Raw genomic sequence first — 14,074 nt, forward strand, 5'->3', positions numbered from 1 at the left:
CCTTCATTGGTTTTTCCGAGAATACGTGTTTCATTTCTTTTAAAGCAGATTCCAAAAATCAAATTTCACGTGTGTAACATCTTCATTTTTGAGATATCAGTTGCCTAATTAAAAGAATTCAACACCATTTTCAGTCATTTTTACCCCCCGACCCCACTACCCAAGGGGTATTTCCGAAAATAAAAATACACGTTTTTTATTTTTAATAGAATTAAAAAATTACCATTTTTCACTTCTGTAAAATGTTAAGTTTTTTGAGATATACTGTAGAAATTCTCATTTTAAAATTTCACCCCTTTTTAGTTCCCCTTAAGTGGAGTTTCCAAAGACAAATCACCTATGTTTCTTTACACTTACAGGAGATTCCAAATACCCACTTTTTACGTCTGTAACATTTTACGCTTCTCAGATATTCTGTAGATATAGTCTTTCAAAAAATTCACCCCAATTTGCCACTCCTGTTTAACCGCCATTAATTGAATTTTCCAAAAGCAAAAATATACGTGTTTCTTTATTTTTAAAGGAGATCCCATTTACAAATTTTCAGTTCTGTTATATCTTCAGTTTCTGAGATATATGTATCCTCATTAAAGGCATTCAACCCATTATTCACCCTTTTACACCCCTCCTATTGGGATTTAGAGAAAACAAAGAAATACGTGTTCCTTTATTTTTAAGGGAGATTCTCAACACCAATTTTTACATCTGTAAACGTTTAAAGTTTTAAGATGTAGACACACTCATTTTTAAAATTCACCCCCCTTTTCACCCCCATTATTTGGATTTTCCAAAAACGAAAAAATACCTGTTTCTTTATTATTTTTTAAAGTAGATCCCAAATACCAATTTTCAGGTCTGTAATATCTTCAGGTTCTGAAATATAAGTAGCCTCATTAAAGGCATTCAACTTCTTTTTCACCCTTTTCCACCCTTCCTATTAGGATTTTCCGAAAACGAAAAAAATACGTGTATCTTTATTTTTAAAGGAGATTCTAAATACCAAATTTTACATCTATAAACTTTAAAAGTTTTGAGTTATAGATACACTCATTTTAAAAATTTCATCTCCCTTTTTATCCCCCATTATTTGGATTTTCCCAAAACGAAAAAATTCCTGTTTCTTTATTTTTAAAGTAGATCCCAAATACCAATTTTCAGGTCTGTAATATATTCAGTTTCTAAGATATAAGTATTCTCTTTAAAGGCATTCAACCCACTTTTCACCCCTTTTCACCCTTCCTATTGGGATTTTCCGAAAACAAAACAATACGTGTTCCTTTATTTTTAATGAAGATTCTAAATACCAATTATTACATCTCTAAACTTTAAAACTTTTGAGATATAGATGCACTCATCTTAAAAATTCACCCCCCTTTCACCCTCGCATTAATTGGATTTTCCAAAAACAAAAAAATATGTCTTTCTTTATTTTTGACAGCGATCAAAAGTGCCAATTTTGAGGTCTGTAATATCTTCAGTTTCTGAGATATAAGTAGCGGTATCCTGATTAAAGGCATTCAACCCCTTTTTCACCCTTTTTCACCCCTCCTATTGGGATTGTTTGAAAACACAAAAATACGTGTTTCCTTATTTTTAAAGAAGATTCTAAATACCAATTTTCATATCTGTAAACTTTTAAAGTTTTGAGATATAGACACACTCATTTTAAAATTTCACCCCCTTTTTCACCCCCTTAGCGACGGAATATCCAAAAATCCGCTCTTAGCGAGCACCTATATCTTAATATGAATATATCCCCAAAATTTCATTTCTTTATGTCCAGTAGTTTTGGCTCGGCGATGATGAATCAGTCAGTCAGTCAGGACAAGCTATTTTATATATATAGATGATTGGGAAAATGAGGGATTGATAGGATTAGTTGTTGTTTATTTACGCATGTTACTTAGTATAGGGTATTCCGAGTTTTCCTTATTTATATGCAAGAAGGGCTAGATTGACAGGTTCATCTTTATACAACGTTACATACGTATTAGTTCATTTCATTTCGGTTATTCAGAGAGATAGGTATAGATATTCTGCATGACGCATGATCTTACGGAAGCTGACTGAAGGAGCTGCAGAACGTCGTTGTTAAAATAAGATCTTTGAGTTCAGTTGGATTCTGTTTTACCTGATGGTCTGTAAAGGACACGAACTAAGTCTCATAATGTGGAAGGCCAATAGGATTTATGAGAAATAATGAGATAAAGATTGCATGCCGAATTATAATGTATTGATGCAGGCTGATTGTGTGCCTTGTAAAGAGAAAGAATATTGTGCAGATGTGTGTGCCTGCTAAGTGTCTTCTGAGTGTATATTGTGATCAGAATGGACAGTATTAATTCCAGACTATTGAGTCTGATGATATTCAATGGTAAATGCATGTTAAGAAGGTATGAATATACGTGAGTTTCCGTGTAGCCGGCGAAAGGCGTTATCTCATGGCAAGCTGATTTCTGGCCTGTGTTTATCTGTAGGTGTGAAGGAGACGAAACTTCCTAGTGACAGCCTCGGGAGACAGAATCTAAACTTTAGCATAGTGTTGAGTACAACATTTCTTTTCAGCTCGTAATCTACCCGGAAGTACATGACGGATGACCGCGCAGTTGAGCGCTCAAATGCAGCAGAAGGAAGCAATGTTGCCCATTGCTTTCTTCGTGATATCAAGGGTTATTTATATGTCTTTCCCTTACAGGTTGATGTGTTAAATTGTTATTTGTGGTTGTATACTTGTCTCGTTGTTTTAAAAGGGAACAGCCCGAGTGCTGAAGTATTGGTGGTTTATCTAGTTCTGTCTAGATCTTTTGCAGTGAACCGGGTTTCACATTAGAATCTGTGTATCATTTAAGACTTTATTCGATATCCGATGTATATAGATGTGTTTAGTTTGATTATTTGGATTGTTGTAAATATAGTGTAGGATATGCCCCTAGTATTTTGCATAACTTACATAGCGTCCATTGCGTCTTAATTATTTTTTTTCGTCGTAACTTTTCTTTACAATGTAACTTTTATTTAACAGTTGTATTTCGACGACTCTCGGATTTAACTTAAATTTGGAAACCGTATCGTTGTGATGCGATAGTGTGTAACTCCATACGGAAATACCACATGTCAGTGCGTACACTTGTTGCCAGATAATATAAACATTGGACTATAAGAAGCAGCTTAGTCTTGATGTATATAATGTTCTTTGTGGAACTTGATTTTTGATTTCAAATTTTGTCTTATCATTCAAGTAACGTTTTGATTTCCATTTATTTTCTATATTTTGAAATCATTTGACATATTATTTTTCTTGATTTAATTGTTTTCTCGTAATATGATCGGGGATATTTATCAATAAATCCATCTTACCCTCTATGATTGTTTCTCATTCGTGTTATACCTCCATTTCCTGTCATTGATTGATATTTTAGAGTAGAACTTCGACTTTTTATCCTGACCCAACCGACAACCTACCCACACTCTGCCCAACTCTGAGTTAGTCGGATGTTCATACAGGAATGGAGGCATCGTCCTAGAGGGTATTTACCCTTGGGTACGGTACAATATGATGAGTAGGTTGTGTAACGAAATAGGTAGATATGCGATACTTTTAAGATAATGTTTTGGGTTAGGCGCACAAAGCAAGTTTCGGAGAAGCGGTCATGTCATTTCAAAATCGCCAAACCTTCATCTTGGTAAGTACTGCCACTCTTGCCTGCCAGTGAAACTCGGGGAGATCTAGACACGATAAGCTGGAGGATCTCGACTGTCGAGATCTCCCTGAATCTCTAAACCGGGATACATTTTTGGGGACAGGGTTTAACGGTGCGTTAATACTACGGTTTAGTAGGAGTAATAAATGATGACAATGTAGTGTGTTAGGATGTTTATAATATTTTTGTAATGCGATATTTTTATAATAATGTTTGTATTGTTTTGTTAAGTTAAACGCAAATTGCGAAGGTTGGAGACTGATGATAAAATAGAAGTTTCGCATTAATAGTTTTGCAACCAAATGGTTATAGGTGGAGGATGCCACGGAAATATGTGTACAAAGGTCTGCTTGGACAATGGAATGCAGAAGATATGACTGCTGCTATTAAGGACGTGAAAAAAATGGAACTACTTTAGCAACAGCTACGACGTATTTCAGTGTTCCAAGGAATACACTCAGATCCAGAATACTCTCGGGTATATCTACGAACAGAAAACTGGAAAACGGAGCAACACTTTACAAAGCTATGGAGGACCAGTTAGTCAACCATCTTTTTTCATCTCGATTCTAAAGGATTTGGGCGAACAGTGACCGACTTACGAGAACTGGCTTTTAGGTTCACTCAGAGGAATGGTGTTAAGAAGCATATTTAAAAAACAAAATGCAATGGTTGGATATGACTGGGTTTTTCAAGAAGCTATTTTCAATGCCAATGAAACTAGTGTTCAGCTCATATTTAAGACAGGTAAGATTATCAGTGAAAAGGGAAAGAAACACGTGTTTCACAGCACCACGGCAGAAAAAGGATCTACAGTAAGAGTAATGGTGTGTGATAATGCTAGTGGATATGATATACCACCCTTTGTTATAACGAAAGGGGTAAGGCAAAGAGACACTCAAAAGGAATGCCCAGTGGATCAGTTGTTAAAATGTCCGAATCAGTGTATATGACCACTGTGGTATTTTCATTATTCCTTGATCACCTAAACCGTTACAAACCTAGGGGCAGGATTCAATTGGTAATCGACAGACACTCAACGCACTGCAAAGATCCTGATGTGCTTGATAAGGCATCAGCTTTATGAATAGAGATGTGTTGCCTCTCCCCCCTCCCCCCAGTACTCACGCAGCCGCTAGATGTGTCTAACTTCAAGAGCTTCAAACTTTTTACAGTGAGACCACCAGGAACTGTGTTCGCGCACATCCGGGAAAAGGGATCTGAAGCTGGCATGGTACAAATCCGCAACATCAGGAAATTTTACCGGCGGATATAGGAAATGTGGCATTTATCCGTACAATCCCGATATCCTCCAAGACGACATTTTTAATATGGCCTTGTGCTGGACGAAAATGGTTCCAGTCGTGTACATGCTGGAGAAAATATTACTGTAGAAGATAATGCCAATAGTCCTACATTATCACAGGAACATGAAGCTTCACCCGCATTAGCACCTCTCAGTTGCTCAAACCAGGAATTGTCTCCTGTTCCGATATTAAGACTCCCATCTGAAAAAAGAAAAGGAAGAAGAGCGCAAGAATCCGCCACGGTGACTTCACAGGATTATCGGGAAAATTTAAAGAATAGGAAACGCGAAAATGAAAGGAATCCTTCAAATCGAAGGACAAAAACGAGAACTCGGCGTGTGCAACGGGAAAGCTAGTTTCTCAAGCAGCCTTCTTTGTTCTGAGAATTAGGCCTACTGCTCAATATGTGACGACAACCGTAATGAGGCATGGGTCAAATGTAGTGGGGAATGCAGGAAATGGTTCCACGAGATGTGTGTGGAAAACGGAAACGATGAACAGTTTACAATAGTTGTGTAACTATTCGGAGGTCTTACCTAGTGTCAGGTTCTCCCTAAGTGCGGGAGAAGTGGACATTATTGCATCTTTTATTTATTTGATAACTTAACATGTTATGAAATGTTATTTTTTTCCATAAATAATAGAAAACATAAACTAAGTGTGTACAAAATCACCAGGGAAATAATTGAAATATTTTACAAATAAAGCATGATCAAAATTACAGGCTTTTGCTTAGCGTGTCGAGATATCCCTAAATTAACTTATATCTTCATTATAGATTGATTTGCCTTTCAGCGTTCAGTCTGCAAGTCTATGTGTATTTACTAAGAGTCGCCACAATTCTCTATTTGAAACTAAACCCGTGGCCACTGAATTAGGCCGGTGAGGAAAATTGAGTTGTCAGATATGAGAACGGCGAAGCGACAGACGGTCGAGAGTCGCTGTCCGTGCAGTGTTGTCTGGTCGAAGCAGGTCCGTTCCGAGTCCACGTATTCTTTTTTTTTTGCTAAGGGCTTTACGTCGCACCGACACAGATAGGTCTTATGGCGACGATGGGATGGGAAAGGCCTAGGAGTTGGAAGGAAGCGGCCGTGGCCTTAATTAAGGTACAGCCCCAGCATTTGCCTGGTGTGAAAATGGGAAACCACGGAAAACCATTTTCAGGGCTGCCGATAGTGGGATTCGAACCTACTATCTCCCGGATGCAAGCTCACAGCCGCGCGCCTCTACGCGCACGGCCAACTCGCCCGGTACGTATTCTTTAAACTAGTTGCCTTTTTTCTATTACGCAGTCCAATGTTCAAGTATTTAAAGTTATATTGTACACCATAAACAAATACGCGCGACCCGAACGATGTCAGCTAGCGAAATTTATATGGCCACTTTCCGGGCATTATCCAGGTAAACTACAGGTCCCATGGAAACATGTTTCAGATTTTGTTTAAAATAAGCCAGACGATTTTCTGCATTTTCCCCGCAAATAACATTTTGTTGATTGAAGAATCGAAACCTTGGCCGCTTATTGGAAATGCCAATAGATGATTTTACGGATTTAAATTTACTTGTTCAGGTTTTTTATTCTCAGTAAGTATTTAAATTTGTTTATGTGGAAAATCGTTATACCGCTGAAATCAGCAGTCTTTCCTGAAGGATGTACGAAGTATAATTTGTTTTGCAACATTGTAGGAAGTAACATCAGGAGCTTGGGAGGGAACAAACTGCCTCTCGCTCCGGAATGATGTGTTCAATTAGGCTACAACCTTGGCAAGAGCGGAATTTCTCTGACCCGCCTAATTTGGTGGCCATGACAATAATTCTGTGGCCTATTTTATTTCTATAACTCTTACCTTTAAATAGTTAGAAACTGAGTCTAAACATCGTCGTTTTTGTCTCTCTCTACATTTCTTATCCTCCATAACAGAGTCCATTAATCGGCTATGTAACCCATTCTCCTCCATTCGCCTCACATGACCCCACTACTGAACCTGGTACAGCTTCATCTTCTTCTTATTTATCTGTTTACCTTCTAGGATAGGTTTTCCCCTCGGACTCAACGAGCGATTCCACCTCTACTGCCTCAAGGGCAGTGTCCTGGAGCGTCAGACTCTGGATCGAGGATACAACGGGGGAGGATGACCAGTACCTCGCCCAGGTGGCCTCACCTGCTATGCTGAACAGGGGCCTTGTGAGGGGATGGGAAGATTGGAAGGGATAGAGAAAGAAGAGGAAAGGAAGCGGCCGTGGTCTTAAGTGGGAAACCACGGAAAAACACTTCCAGGATAGCTGAAGTGGGAATCGAACCCACCTCTACTCAGTTGACCTCCCGAGGCTGAGTGAACCCCGTTTCAGCCCTCGTACCCCTTTTCAAATTTCGTGGCAGAGCCGGGAATCGAACCCGGGCCTCCGGGAGTGGCAGCTAATCACACTAACCACCACACCACAGAGACGGAGGTACAGTATCAATAAATCAATCAATCAATCAATCAATCAATCAATCAATCAATCAATCAATCAATCAATCAATCAATCAATCAATCAATCAATCAATCAATCAATCAATACTAATCTGCATTTAGCGCAGTCGCCCAGGTGACAGATTCCTTATCTGTTGTTTTCCTAGCTTTTTCTTAAATGATTGCAGCTTCATCCGTAGAGTTAATTCTTGACTTAGCCTTTATCTCCGAGTAGACTCCCATCTGTTTGTACCAGCAATCATTTAGGCTACTTTCATGTCTGTTGCTTCTAACTTATTAATTTATGAATGAGATAGCCTGAATCAACCCAGCTTTCACTCCCGTAAAGCAAAGTTGGTCTGGAAACATAGTTTCGTCCGGGTTCTGACTTCTTTCTTATAGAATACTGCTGATCGCAACTGCGAGCTCACTGCATTAGCTTTACTACACGTTAATTCAATATTTCTTATTATACAACCATCATTAGAGAACAGACATCCTAAATACTTGCAATTATCTTCCTGTTCCAGGTTTGTATCCCCGATCTGACATTCAGCTCCCTTGGATTTCTTACCTACTGACATCAATTTAGTTTTGGAAAGGATCATTTACACGCCATACGCATTGCAGCTATTTTCGAGTTCCTCGATATTAGACTGCAGGCTTTCGGCACACTCTGCCATTAAGACCAAGTTGTGAGCATAGGCCAGACTGCTTACTACATTTTCAACTCATTGTATCCCTGCTGTCACTTTATACCTTTCAGCAGAAGGTCCATATAAAATATGAACAATAAAGGTGAAAGATTACAGCCTTGTCTAACCCCAGTAATACCTTGAACCAAGAACTCAACCAGACACAGTTAAAATATTCTACCCGACCGGGAATCGAACACGTGGCCTTCTGCACTGACCGTTCAGCCAAGATATTATTCTTCATATTCTTGAATGCTGCATTGTTCTAAATGAGAAATCAATTTCATGCTGCACATCACACTGTTAATCTCATGCCTGACTGGATTTTCCGGTCACTGAGAGCCAGAAAAGAGACGGAATAAAACACAGCACTTAAAAAAGGGCAGGAATGGGGCGAAAAAATCGTGAGCGGGCGCCAGAGTCATCTGTTGGGGGCGCGCTGAACTTGAAGCAACCTGCAGTCCAGGTAGCTGGGGAGAGTTTTAAATAATTCCCATCCACCGCTCTTCAATAATTGTTACTTCATAAGGACTGCACTGGAATCCCTCTCATGGAAATAATAACAGGGTACGGAAAGGCACTGTGAAGTTATCTTCGGAACAGTTACAATACACGACCTAATAAATTACCATTACACTAACCAATAGCAGTTGTAAATAGCTACTGAAAATGTTCTTTTACCGGGCGAGTTAGCCGTGCGGTTAAAGGCGCGCGGCTGTGAGCTTGCATCCGGGAGATAGTGGGTTCGAATCCCGCTGTCGGCAGCCCTGAAGATGATTTTCCGTGTTTTCCCATTTTCACACCAGGCAAATGCTGGGGCTGTACCTTAATTAAGGCCACGGCCGTTTCCTTCCAAGTCTTAGGCCTTTCCTATCCCATCGTCGCCATTAAGACTTATCTGTGTCGGTGCGACGTAAAGCCACTAGTAAAAAAAATGTTATTTTTGTTCTTTTAACGATCGAAAAGTCCGACCCGTTGGTTGAATGGTCAGCGTACTGGCCTTCGGTTCCGAGGGTCCCGGGTTTAATTCCCGGCCGGGTCGGGCATTTTAACCTCAATTGGTTAATTCCAAAGGCTCGGGGGTTGGATGTGTGCGGCGTATTCAACATTAGAAATGTCCGACTCGTTGGCTGAATGGTCAGCGTACTGGCCTTCGGTTCAGAGGGTCCCGGGTTCGATTCCCGGCCGGGTCGGCGATTTTAACCTCAATTGGTTAATTCCAATGGATCGGGGCTGGGTGTTTGTGCTGTCCCTAACATCCCTGCAACTCAAACACCACACGTAACACTATCCTCCACCACAATAACACGCAGTTACCTACATATGGCAGATGCCGCCCACCCTCATTGGAGGGTCTGCCTTACAAGGGCAGTACTTCGCTAGAAATAGCCACACGCAATTATTATTATAACATTAGAAATCATCCTAGGTAGGGCCCTCATCTTCACAGACATGCAGGTCGCCTAATAGGCCGTCTAGTAGAAAAAGACCAGCACCAGGCCTCTCCAGAGGCCATACACCATTATTATTATTAACGATCGAAAACATTGAAGAGTAGGCCTACTAGCTAATTTCTTTCAGCAATACAGTAGTTCAAGCTGTAGATATGTCAAATCGTAAGATTGTGGCTCTAAACTCAGAAGATGTAGTCGGATTTTTGAAGAGTCGCGGGAATGGAAGCCCATTCAAAAGGAAGAAAGAAATGAGCAAAGAACACCCCTTCCGAAAATAATGTCCACTTGTTCTACACCACCTTTCGGGCACCTTTAACGAAATGAACCTGGTTTGAGAGCTTGCCAAAATTGGCATTTTGAGGTTGTAGCTTTATCTTTCGGGAAATACACCCTTCTCTAGTTGCAGCAGAAAATCAAAAAGATTAATATCTATCCTGATTTTTCCGTTTAATCCCCTCTGGGAGACTTCTCATGAAAAGAAATACTTTTTTTTTTTCGCGGACAGAAGTACGTGGGAAACACCTTCGACACAATTTCTATTTCGGCTTCTAAAACCAGGTGGAGTTACCGAGTCCCAAAGTTGGCAGCTCATAACATCCGAACCACTCATCCAATGTGGACGTTCTTGGTGCAGTATCAAAGTCCTTTCCGTTGTCCTTTGGCGGTGTAAAAAACAAACGAAAATCGAACTTTTCTATGTACATATCGTGACTGTGTACTTCAGATGCATCTTTTTCTTCGATTTCTTGATCTGCTACGTGTTCTAATTCAATGCGTTGCTTTCTAATAAAGTATTTCTTACCTTAGTGTGATAATTCACTAATTAAAACTGCCATGCCTAACTATTTCTTTTTAAATATGAAAGTGGTGAAGTGCAAAAACTTCATTTCGAAACCAGAAAAAAAATCGACACCTTGACATCAAAACTTACCGAAAGGTTAAATAGTTAAATCCTATTTCCATGAACAAATTCCTTTTCACAAGCTTAGGAATTTAATTGTCATTTTAGAAATGAAAATATGAAATGTATGAAGAAATTTAAAAGTGTTATTAAATTTGCCTTTAAGAAAATCAATAAAATTAAATGTGTGACGCCATGTTACTTAGAAACCGCGCAGGATGTGATGTGAAGTACTAACGGATGGTTATGACATAGAGATCCATCTCATGTTCATCTCTCAAGCTGTTGCTAGGTAACATCGGGTCACACACACAGGACACTATTTCGGTATACACATTTTCGGATTAACCCAGCTCTAATCAATATTTGTGTCATAATGTCTAACACAAATTTATATTTTCGTATTTTTGTAAAAAACAAGACAAAAAAACATGATGTCTGAAGTTCATTCTGTTCGTAGATAGCTTAACTCGACACACGCGTAAATGATGATGATGATGATGATGATGAAGCTTGTTTAACATCCAGGTCATCGGCTCCTAATGGTACGAGGTGGAAAGAAACGCAATGATAATTAAAATTTTAAAATGTATCCACTGACTAGAATTTAAAACAAAATGTAATATAAAAGATTATGATTTTAAAATAATCAGTGGATATAATTCCCAATGGCTCATCTATATATATAACTAGCAAGATACCCGTGCTTCGCTACGGTATTATACTGAAATTTATAATTGAATGCTTATTGTTTTGTATATATAATCCGCCGAAATTCGCGATCTGACTCGTTCTCTGCGAGAATCCATCAAAATTCCCGATCTATTATTTTACGGCACGTTTCCTCCCATTTTTAAATCTTCCTTTCCAGCAATCGATTTCGTACTTCCCGGGTTAGGCTCAGGTATTCCTCCAGGTCAGTTGGGTCCGTAAATCTTTGCCATCTTTTCCTATAATATTTTTAATACGGATATAATCCTTCAGGAGATCCGGCGTGCTGTCATACTGGGTGCCTTGGCGGCACTGACCCCGCGACCGGACTGCATTCTTAGTCATTACCCGTCCAGGAGCCGTCTCCATCGCGGTCCGCAATTTGACGACGGTCCGGAATATTATTATTATTATTATTATTATTACTATTATGTGTTGCTCGGATGGCTGATGACAGGGAAAACCGGAGTATCCGGAGAAAAACCTGTCCCGCCTCCGTTTTGTCCAGCACGAATGCCACATGGAGTGACCGGGATTTGAACCACGGAACCCAGCTGTGAGAGGCCGGCGCGCTGCCGCCTGAGCAACGGAGGATCCTTATAAGTACATTAATAACAGTAAAATCAATTGGTCTCACCTCCTTCTACGCCCCACCGCCGTTAAGTTTATTTACAGCCACCGCCACCCCCCCCCCCCCCCGAAAAAGAATTAAAAGGATGCTTGTTTCTTTATGTTTAAGGGAGATTCTAAACACCAATGTTCACGTCTATTACCTTCAGTTTTGAGATATAAGTATCCACATAAAAATAATTTAGTTTTTTTCACTTCATTTCACAATAATCTCTCCTCCCCCTAAATGAATTTTCCAGCAAAAAAATACTTGTTTCTTTAATAGTAAAGGATCTTCTAAATACCAATTATCACGACTCTAACTTCTTCAGTTTTTGATTTATGTGTCCTCATGAAAGGAATTCAACTCCTTTACACTCCCGCCCTCCAAGATGGTTTCCCCACCAAAACGCCATTTTCTTTGTTTTTAAAGGAGATCCAAATACGAATTTTCACGTCTGTAACAACTTTAGTATTAGATGTATGTATTCTCATACAATTAAGTCAACTTATGTTTCAATTCTTTCACCCCCTCCCCTTCATTGGATTTTCCGAGAATACGTGTTTCTTTACTTTTAAAGCAGATTGCAAATATCAAATTTCACGTCTGTAACATCTTCATTTTTGAGATATCAGTAGCCTAATTAAAAGAATTCATCACCATTTTCAGTCACTTTTACCCCCCCCCCCCCCGCCCTCCACCCAAGTGGTATTTCCGAAAACTAAAAATACACTTTTCTTTATGTTTAATAGAGATAAAAAATACCATTTTTCACTTCTGTAAGATGTTAAGTTTTTTAGATATCCGTAAAAATTCTCATTTTAAAATTTCACCCCTTTTGGGTTCCCCTTAAGTAGAGTTTCCAAAAACAAATAACCTATATTTCTTTACATTTACAGGAGATTTACACCCACTGTTTACGTCTGTAACATTTTACAATTCCAAGATATTCTGTAGATATAGTCTTTCAAAACATTCACCCCAATTTGTCACTCCTGTTTAACCGCCATTAATTGGCTTTTCCAAAAACTAAAAAATACGTGTTTCTTTATTTTTAAAGGAGATCCCATATGCGAATTATCAGTTCTGTAATATCTTTCATTTCTGAGATATGTGTATCCTCATTAAAGGCATTCAACCCATTTTTCACCCTTTTACACCCCTCCTATTAGGACTTACTGGAAACAAAAAAATACGTGTTCCTTTATTTTTAGAGGAGATTCTAACCACCAATTTTTACATCTGTAAATTTTAAAGTTTTAAGATGTAGACACACTCATTTTAAAAAATTCACCCCCGTTTTCACCCCCCCAATATTTGGATTTTCCAAAAACGAAAAAATACCTGTTTCTTTACTTTTAAAGTAGATCCAAAATACCAATTTTCAGGTCTGTAATATTTTCAGGTTCTGAAATATAAGTATCCTCATGAAAGGCATTCAACCCATTATTCACCCTTTTACACCCTTCCTATTGGGATTTTCCGAAAACAAAAGAATGCGTGTTTTTTTATTTTTAAAGGAGATTCTAAATACCAATTTTTACATCTATAAACTTAAAAAGTTTTGAGATATAGATACACTCATTTTAAAAAATCACCCCCTTTTCACCCCCCAATTAATTGTATTTTCCACAAACAAAAAATACGTGTTTATTTATTTTTAAAGGAGATCCCAAACACCAATTTTCAGGTCTGTAATATCTTCAGGTTCTGAAATATAAGTAGACTCATGAAATGCATTCGATCCCTTTTTCAACCTTTTCCACCCTTCCTATTAGGATTTTCCGAAAACAAAATACACGTGTTTCTTTATCTTTAATGGAGATTCTAAATACCTATTTTTACACCTATAACCTTTAAAAGTTTTGAGATATAGATACACTCATTTTAAAATATTACCCCTTTTTTAGCCCCCTTAATTGGGTTTTCCAGAAACAAAAAATACGCGTTTCTTTATTTTTAAAGGAGATCCCAAACACCAATTTTCAGGTCTATAATATCTTCAGTTTCTGAGATATAAGTAGCCTCATTAAAGGCATTCAACCCCTTTTTCACCCCTTTTCACACCTCCTATTGCGATTTTCCGAAAATAAAAAATACGTGTTTCCTTATTTTCAAAGAAGATTCTAAATACCAATTTTTACATTTGTAAACTTTTAAAGTTTTGAAATATAGGTGCACTCATTTTAAAACTTCACCCCCCCCTTTTCACCCCCTTAGCAACGGAATATCCAAAAATCCT

Source organism: Anabrus simplex, chromosome 13 (assembly GCF_040414725.1).
Source record: "Anabrus simplex isolate iqAnaSimp1 chromosome 13, ASM4041472v1, whole genome shotgun sequence".
NCBI lineage: Eukaryota > Metazoa > Arthropoda > Insecta > Orthoptera > Tettigoniidae > Anabrus > Anabrus simplex.